We start from the raw sequence: 10,337 nt of genomic DNA, 5'->3' as shown, positions 1-10,337 counted from the left end.
GAAAAGTGAAAACGAAGCACTCCCGACTCAAGGAGGAAGTTTCCGTTTTGAGGGCATAGTGGAACATAGTGGAAATATGAATGTGTATGCGTGCGTGTGCGTGGTGAGCATTTGAGACGTGATACTACAACTACCCAGGCTACTGCTCTCCTACCTACTGCCACTCCAATATTCGTTTCAAAACCGCCCTGTCGATGACTACCATTTGTCAACCGCGATTGATTGTCGATCCTTCCTTTTTTGCACTGGAGAAAGGACAATCAGGTCGTCCGTAAAAAGTATTCAAAGTCTGCGCTAATTCCTAAGTGCCGCTGTGTGTGTATTGTGATGTATTGTTAGTGTGTATTGCCGATTTCTACATCCTCTGCAAATTTGGTGAAGAAAATCCTTGTTCTTCGCTGTGAAGTTTGTCTGTAAGTGAAGTTTTTTTTCTTTTAATTCAAGTTACGGCGACTTTTCGTGGATTTATTTATTCACAAACGTCAGTGCAGGAAGGTATCTGTCAAATGTTTGTGTTTTTTTTTGCTGTTGTCTTCTCACTAATACGCAAACGCAACACGGCCCACCTTTCATCACTCTCCACCACACGCATCGGCGAATCAATACAAGTCTCACGATGAGTGGTGAGACACTGCCGTGAGATCCCGTGAGCTTGACAGGTGGATGAATAATGGAATGGAAGTGAAATGAACTCGATTAGAGGCGCTGGTAAAATGAAATCTGCAACATTACTTTCATTTAATTGTTTTTAATTAACGATTTTGTTGTTGAAGAAGCTCTAAAACGAAATTCGCTTTGTGAATTCTTGTGTTCTTTGTTAATGCATCTGTTCCACGTTACGGTGCGTGAATGATGCCTGATAGAGAATTGGCTCTCACACACCGTTCAAGGTCCGCCTACGCAAATAGGGTTCATTCGATTGACTTTGACAGCATGTTGTAGGTTAGTGTGGTAAGGATCATGCTTCCGCCTTCTTACTTCGTTTGCACCACCACACTGTTTGCATGTGGTGTCAATTCTCTCTCTCTATCTCTCTCTCTCTTTCTCTCTCTTAATTATCTGTTTTCATTTTCATATTGTGATATTTCATTGTGAATTCTATATGTTATGTTTATATGTTTAATCCATCTGTTTTTGATGGATAAAAATCCATGTGTTACATTATTTTTATGAATTCTATTCATATTATACTTCTTTACCTTTGTCTGTTGTACAATTTTGAGATATTTTCTTTCCAAATTCCCAATTTCCAAATATTAATTGTATTATTTGTTTTGCATTTGTATTCTCTTGACAAATTTCTTGATTGTCTTTGTATTCGATATTACTCTGTAATGATTTTCTATTTATCCCGTACTCTTCATTGTTGTGCTCCGTTGATATAGAATCATCGAAAAAAAAACTTTCTGATTACGTAACTAACATCCGTCCTCTGAAGCCAGACGCTTCCGAACCGCCATACGAGAGTGAGCAACTGTGTCTGACCACACAGACCGGGACCACAGTAGTGGTATGGTTGAAACATTCTTTTTTTATCACCCTTCTCTTACCTACAGTGTCTCAAGATAGCGTAGCAGCAGGCGTGTGTTACGCGTCCGTCTCTCTGGTCGTAGTCGCGGTCGCAGTCAGGTGCTGATTAGCGATCCACCACCAACACCAATGGTGTAACATCTTCACATCACCAAACACGCAACAGTGCTTTTTTTTATCTACATCTTCTTGTCCACCCGCCCGGTAACCTCCTCCCCCCACCACCAGCCGGTTCATCAACCTCTGGGTGACGTCTAGAGTTTTGTTGGCTGTCTTTTGGACGAAATACTGTAACTGGCCGTGATTGAAAAGATTAGATTTTTCATTAGCCTTTCCTTGTGCGTCCGCACCTTTGATTAGGCAAGCTGACACATCTGTAACGAATAAATTGAAACTAGGATTGATAGGTTAATGCCGACAGTGTACACCATTTTATGTTCGTACAAAACATACGCAAGATCGCAAAGACATTATCACTTTTATGCATCAAAAGCTATGATTTTTTTTGTTCTTTCAACCAGAAATAAAACAATTCTCTAGCGCTTCGTGATAATTGTCCGTCAAACATACTTGCAAGATTATTCGATAAGCAATAAGTGTTCATTTGTTATCCACCTTTGCACATGTATAATTTCTTAATGTAGGTCAGTGCAATAGTTTGCACCCGTGTGCCCGAACCGGACATCCCACACACATCAACTAGAAAAACAGTCATTGCCACGCCGTATCGTGCATATGAATTAGAAGTTGTTGCGCAAAATTGTCTTCTGATGATTGTAGTTCTTTTCTCTTTTATATCGCCAAACATTGTCGCAGATTGTCCGAGACGAGATACTGAGTCTATGTGTTTAAAAGTCATGCAGCAGACGTGATACTTTTTGCTGAGGAATAGTTTAAATATCACCGCCGGCATGTGCATCACTTGCCCTGGGTGTGAGCTGGTACTTTTGTTTGCATAGCACCTCATTGGGTGTGTGTTTCTTTTTTTTTGTAATTAAACAATGCTCAACTTGCAGCGGCCTGCATGTGCATCATTGAAAAGAGTGTGTGTGTGAGGAAGAGTGAGAGAAAAATCGTACGTAACAAAATACACGTGTGGATGCAAATTAATTATTTACCAGTGCTTTGTGTCACACCCGGTCGCTCGCTGGTTTACCACACACGTCTGTATTTTCCACCGATGGTAAACTGTTACAAAAGCTGGAAAATACAATGACCTGCTCATTTCACACATCCCTTGACGGATGGCAATGTTTAGCCGTAGCACCATCCTTGGCCCTGAAATTAATTACCAGCCTGTTCTCCATAATGGGGATCGGCTAAAGTACCTAAAGACTTTCTGCCGTACAGTTATTCTCAGCTTTTATCAATAAATTATTAGGGTTTTAACATTACAAACACATTAGTTGTTTAGGTTTTGCTAAACTTAAACTACTTGCTTGTTGCTGTGTTCTTAAAAATATTTCTTCTGTTGGAAATGCTGCTAATTGTAGGTGGTCGAGTGCAGCTGTAGCTGTTTAAAGTGGTGGAGCTCTGTTGTCTGGATTTGTTTCACTTCTCGCATTGACCGAGGTACTGCTTGCCCACTGGCGTGTGGAGGTGGCGTTTTTGTAATAACCATATCCCACGAGTCTGCCCTAGTGCTTCTGGGTATTACCTTTCGTCTCTTCGAAAGAGCAAAGGTGCGACTTGACCCTGTCACAACCTACGAGACTTTTACACCCTTATTTTATCACCACGCGGAAGTAACTCACCAACTCACAAAAGATTGCAAAAACCCTCTGTGTGTGTGTGTGTGCCCTTCTGTTTTGTGATGTTTTTAGATTGAAAGTATGGTCATGGTACATGGTATTTGACGTACGTGGATTCTCAGATGTTTTGAAATGAAGACAGCTTAGCAAATTTATAGCACAAAGATCTAACAGAGGGCGGTCCGGTGATGAATTGGTAACGGCGCCGGTCTTCACACATCAGGACCGGTCCAAAATCCCTTCCGGATTGGACTGACTATTAAGTGGTAAATTAAGTCTAGTAAGTCAGAAGTGGCAGGCATATGACCTATAAGGTTGTTGAGGGAGAGAGAGAGAGAGATCTATCAGATATGGGAATATCTATTGATAATGCCTTCTAATCCTATCCAATTAATTATTCCTAATTGTTCATCTTCCATTAAAGATACACCGATCTTTACCGTCCTACCTTTTTTAAACATCCCAACATATTAATTTTCTTCGAGTGTCGGAGTGTATACTTTCCCTTAAACACATGGGCAAAGAGTTGCTTTGAAGAATGCTTCGTTTATTTGCAGAAATTTAGTTCGCCCGCAATTTATTAACTCCATTCGCTTCTATCCAAAGCTAAATACGCCAAGGTATTTGTGGTACCTAGTTTAAGCAAATAGTTCAATTACTGCAGTTATCGCTCAACACAACCGTTGCGAACCTCGTTGCTTGTGTCCCTGTGGAGGGGAAAACCAATAACAAAGCAAAACAATCAAAATGGAAAACAAATAAATTTAAAGCCAAGCCAAGGGTGCAGAATCGACGGGCAAAAGGAGAACAGTTTTATCCACGTCCACCCAGCTTACCTGGGATGGACGGTAACGAGAAAGCATTACAAAATGCACGGTAAAGTAATTGTTCGTGTGGCCAGGCAAAGGAAAGGTTGCTCGAACGCTGAGAAAAGAAACATCAGCTAGCTATCGTGTGCAATTGACACTACATTTTTCTTGGTCAGACACGACGAAAATAAGTCAACACTTGAACTTGTGCTGGATATTGTTCGCTGGAAGATGGATGGCAATTATTTCTCGACGAGCGCCATGTACAAAACAGGGCTGGTCGGTTAGTTTGTACGGTTGTGTTTAAACGTCTCCAAAGGATGGTACATTATTTCTATTCGTTTTAATACGAAATACAAACAATCTTTTGCACACAGCTTTTGTGTTAAAAATAATCTCATTTAGTTTACCACGTAATGCACGGGCAGCATCGACTTTTTAGTGCATTGATCGATCGAGGTGATTGCTTTGTGATCATTGCAGCACTGGCCATGAATTGATGCGATTAAAATTCACTCTCATCATCACAAACATACCTTTTTGGGGGAGGCAATGGGATGCTGGGAACATAGATAAACGATAACCACACGTTTAATGGTATATTTTTCCAAACAAAAGACTGCTGCTCATCAAAAATAAGCTCGGTGAAACAGTGAGCATTGCTTTGGGAATGCAATTGAGTGTTCTGTCTGATCGCAATCCGGCTGGCTGTACTGTCTAATGATATATTATTAACACATTACCACCGTACGCTAGCAAACACGACCTTGGGTTAATTTCTCTACTGGATTGTATTCCTTCCCACACCCCGGACTGTCAATCTGGCTGCATCCTGGTGTTCATTGAGCTTTGTCGAATCTGAGATAAGGGTTTATGATAACTAAAGTTAGGAAGCCGTTAAAGCCGTCCACAGACGAGCGAAGAATTGAAATCAAATTGTATAATTTCGAATGAATTGTAGTATATATTATATGTATGTATTCTGCTCAAAGTTACCAAAGAGCCATGAATCATACAAGATTTACGACCTCAAAACGACCTAATATGGACCCCAACTGCCATTTCGTTTAAAGTTTCAAGGGTTGATTCGCCAAAGCTCTGAGGATTCATGAATCTTTTAGAAGTCGATTCCCAATTTCAATGACGCCTCACTTACGATTCATAGGAATGATTCTTCTCAAATCATTCATTAAGTACAACATTCATCTGTTGTTTTGTTATACGACCGTATGTTAATCATTGAAATATTATGACGAGCATTTAAATATTTTTTGTTTCAATCGTTTAATTTGCTTTTACCTTATTAGTAAGCAAAAACGATATTTTGCTTCATATTTGTGCATTTTATGAATAGAAGGGAATCATTTGAAGATTTGCTATTGATGATCAAAGATCTTCTAATAGTTTAAATATCCTAAACGGCAGGGAGGAGTTGCTCCCAGTAAGTTGAAGCAGATTTTGCATCCTAAACATGGTTTTATCTCAAATTGTTTGAATAAAGTTTAGTGTTGCGCTTGTTGTGATAGGTGTTTGCGTTGTTCTGTCATCTAAAAACCCGTGTATAATGGATTATGAAGAACATTTAGGAAGTAGGTAGTAGTTTGGTAGTTCACTCTTAGTTCATTTGCTATAATTCATGTACGCCTGATGTAAAGCTCAGTTTATATTATCGGCTGAATAGATTTTGCATCATCCATATCTAAACGCTATAAATCCAATTATATTATCTGGCTTTCGCGTACTCTAATAAATGATGCATTCTAAATGTATTCTCCCCTAACGCTCAGCAGGTCTTTATGTATCGTTTAGTGGCTTGACAAATGTTTGGTTATAGCTAGTTTTTTTTCCCCCTCACTTCTTTGCCCTCCGCTTCTTCGAGCCCTGAGACACTTTAATGATATTTTTGTATCGTAGGTTCATTTATATTTAGAAGCATATCCCCGTTGGTGTTTGTGCGCGCGATCAGTTGTGTTCAGCTGTGTATGATGCGGTTCCCACTCGCAGCTCGCAGTTTCCTCGTTGTTAGAGAAGGGCCAAATGAATTTCTTTTTCCTTTGCGACAAGAATCGGCCGGCCCAGCAGCTGTGTGTGTGTGTGTACGCGTGCGTTTAACATACGGTTATTTAAATGCGTGGTGTAGTTGGTTGGATGATCTTCACCAATACTGGGCAGGGCAGTTGTGTGTGCTTTTTGATGAATTAAGGTCGATCTTGCTCAATTTGCTTTTTGGGGGGGCTGAGTAGGCCAGGGTCGTTTTGTCATATCGACGAAGATCGCGGATTCCCACTATGCGCGATGCAGCTAGCAGTAGGTGCAGGGGTTGTCATTTTGTCTCCATACGCCCTAGGTCATATGCACGCTTGGAGCGTGCACCTCACGGCCTTTGGATGTTTAATGGGAGTTTGAAACAAAACTAACACACGGCGATGCGCTGCGTTGTATGCACACAAACTTTGCGTAAGTTCATGGTCGGTCGTGCGGGGGCGATCGTCAATACACGCATACGCACGCTCGCGAAAGAATGAGCCCAGTACAGGTTAGAAGAACGCGGTAACTAGTTATTGATTTTCTTGGCCCCCTTCACATGATTTGCCGTGGTGGCGCACACAGGCACAGGGTGTCCTGCTGCGGCTAGCCAAGCGCACGGGTGTGTGGTAGTGTGCGGTGCGTGAGAGAACTCTAAGCGAAGGTGTGCTTTTTCGTATCACAAGATAATCATCATGTGCAAAGAACAATGAATCTCTAATTTGGAAATAGTTCGGACCCCTGTTACCAGTTCTTCCCTGCCGCGCGTTCCATTCGACAAATAGTTTTTTTCCCTCATTGACCGACGTTTGACGTGCACTGCATTGCCTGTGAATCACATTGTGATGCCGGTCGATGCCTGTCGATGATGATGATGGGTGCTTGCCGTTGATTATTTGACGGCAGCGCGCGTTGATTGATGTAAATGCAAATTTAGTGTACTATTCACCATCTAACCCACCACCACCCCATCCTTCCCAATTGATCGGCGGATAGTGGAAGGGCTGAGCTTCGCTTGCGGAAGATTCGAACGCGGGAAGAAGGTGTGATCGCGTTTCCCCGTTTGCTGGCGAACACCAGCCGGATGGATGTGTGGAAGACACGACCCTTTGGGGCGATGTGAGGGAATCCGTTGGAAGCGCTTAGAACAACGCGTGTGTTATTTTGTGTTCGATTTATTTTTAGCTCGTAAAAGTGGTCGTGTTTTGTCAATAGTTTTGCTAGTGTTCGTTCCGTAGCCCATCGCATTCAAGCCGGAATTCATTTGTGGTGCTTTATTGTAGTAAGGACGCAATTTTTTTTAAACTAAAAACATTCTATACAACGAAAGGATTTATAACTGCTGGTAAAAATGTGTAGGGATTTTTCATAAGAATTGTGCAACGAGTTCAACAATGAAACAATACAAATGTATTGAAGTACAATATACACGGGTTCTCAGATAGTCTAAATTAGAAGTACGACAGCTCTTTTAATTTACACAGAAACCAAGTAAATAAGAAAACTAAATTGAGTAATGCATTTGTAGAAGTGTGGTGTTTGATATAAAATTGATGAAAACTAATTTAAAATCCCCTCCTGTGCCATATAAGATTGTATTATATTGTTGTTATATATTGCTTTTATATTTTGTCTATGTTTTCATTGAAGAAGTCTGAAGAAATAAAGTGCAGAGAAGGATGTACACTATGTAACTTTGAAGTATAACTTTTCTGTTGCCTTTTTAAGCTAAGCTATATACATTCAAATACTATTTAGACCGAAGTAGTTTTATATGCAAGAACTCTGCAAGATGTATCCTCTCAAAACCGTCTCTTCCATACATTCATTTAAACTCAACACTTTGCAGAGTACTGGTAGCAACAGTGCCACACCTTCTAACTTATTCCCTTGATACAATTCCTTTGCTATCAATCGCTTGAAGCTCAAACCAACTCTTCGCTAAGGGACGTGCCTTGCGAATGTCCCTCCGCACACCAAGTCTCGCTGCTGACGCATTCACGATCGTCCTAGTGTAAATGCAACGTAATACATACTCCCAGTGGTCATTGAATGATGCGACGTGAAATCGTAAAATCAGCTGGTTCGCAATATGATGTCCCCCGATGTGTAGTACTCTCGATTTCCCCGTCCGTGTGGTTCTCCGGTAGAGGCAACAACACGTTAAAAAAAAATTCGCATATCATAAGAATATTGGTGATAATAGGGCAGTGAGAGATTGGCAATAGCGTAACAAGAGCAAGAGAGAGGGAGAGAGATAGAGAGTAGAGCGTGTAGCATATTTTGTGCAAGAGAAATTTAAACGAGAAAAACACATCTCGGAATGGAAGCTGTTTGAGGCTGAATGATGCTGTGTGTTGGTATCCGTTTGCCTCTTCTGCCTGCAATTCGGGCGTGTGTTTCTGTGTAGAGTTTGTGCTTGCATTAACGAAGACATTTTACGCTAGGGAACACTCTCATGGTTTGGTGTTGAGTCGGCGGTTCCCAAGATGATCCCCCCCACCCCGGGGTGGTGGGTGATACACGGTGTGTCTCTGGCTGGCATTGTGGCTGCACCTGCGCAGATTTCGCTGAAAGAACGATTCCTTCCTCTTCAGCTTTTTATCGGCAAAATAATACCAGGCGACACCGCATTTCCCACATTTCCCCCGATGATAGGAATATGGTGGTGCACCTGTGTGCACTTTTGCCACCCCCCGTTCTGAATGCACAATTGGGTGGTGGTGGTGGTGGTTCGGCGCAAACCTCTTATGTAAGGGATGTGCGACAAGTTGCTAAAATGACAACAATGCCACAATATGCTATATATGTTCCACTCGTGCTCATTAGGATGTGCATGCACACAGAGACATTTGTTGCAATTAGAGCAGAGGAAGCGTTCGCTCATCAAGGTCTGCCCTGACTCGGGTTCCTACACGGGCACCAGGTACTGACGGGAGGCACCTTCCCTGCATTGTGACACCGTGTTATCTTTTGACAGACGTTTCCAGCCGCTTCTTCGTCGTGCTCATTACGTACCGGGTGGCTCCAGGTGTGAGGTATCAACCTCCACGCGGTTTGAACACAGTGCTGCTGCTGCTTCGGGCGTATGTGTCGTCGATGCTCCCTCATCTATCCAGTGTCTAGTGAGTCTGCTGGATCGGTAGCAACAGCATTTTGCAATACCACTGATAAGGTTGCAAAAAATCAATAACAAACAAATAGACAAATATAGAGTCGACCCTTTCACATTGTACGTGCAACCGGGCGCGTGTGTGTGTGAGTGTGTGCATTTGGTGTATTACCCTTCAAATACATTACCATTCACGCCCGATAAGGATGGCCTCGTAGTGATGGAACTTCGCTTCTTCTTGTCATACTCTTGTGTGTGCCGGGGACTGTGATAATATGCAGGGCGCAATGTGTAGACAAACAGCAAAAAATCATAGCCGTACCATATCTGGTATATTGTATGTTTATCAGTGACCGACGTGGAACTTATCATACGAACGGTATATTGTAGGTTTAATGAAAAATGAAACATTTCAGTGGGGCAATTTGCCAGGGCTTAGAACTAAATCCAGCAAAAAACGAATGTTAAACTACTCTGAAAAAAATCAACAGTGGCCATTTTTGGTTTGGAAGACGTGGAACGATTCAAAGGGCCACGTTTGATAACAATACTAAGCAGATATTAAGTTTGATAATAGATAACCAAAGCTCCTTGACCAAAGCTTGATGAAGCTACTTGTACAGACTGAGGAAGAATTCGCGGCAACACTTGAACTAAATCACACATTCCTAGCCATTTTAAAGCGATAGGTATGATTCGGACGGTGGGAAATTAGATGTCATATGAACTGGAGCCATGTGACGTTGAGAGCATCGTTTGTCCACTTCTGAACAAATCTTGAAACGAATTGTGTGATTTGTGATGGATGTATGACGGTAAACCGAAACGTCAGGAGGCACTGACACCCTGGTCATGTCATCGACATATTCATGGCTAGAAGATCAGGCTGCGTATTTGGTGGGACCAACAGATTGTAGTCTATTATGAACTGCTACCATCAAACAAAAAGAGCATTGAGGAGATCTTTCGATGACAGCAGATACAATATGGTAATCATTGGCCACATGAAATTTTGGAGCGTATTGGGAAACTCACCCACTGTATACCCGAACGATAGAGAATGCTAAGCCAGTCAGTACTTCTCCAATTAGGATGGCATCATAAAAGAGG

The sequence above is a fragment of the Anopheles marshallii genome, chromosome 2, assembly GCF_943734725.1.
Source record: "Anopheles marshallii chromosome 2, idAnoMarsDA_429_01, whole genome shotgun sequence".
Taxonomy (NCBI): domain Eukaryota; kingdom Metazoa; phylum Arthropoda; class Insecta; order Diptera; family Culicidae; genus Anopheles; species Anopheles marshallii.
This window is presented reverse-complemented; position numbering follows the sequence as displayed.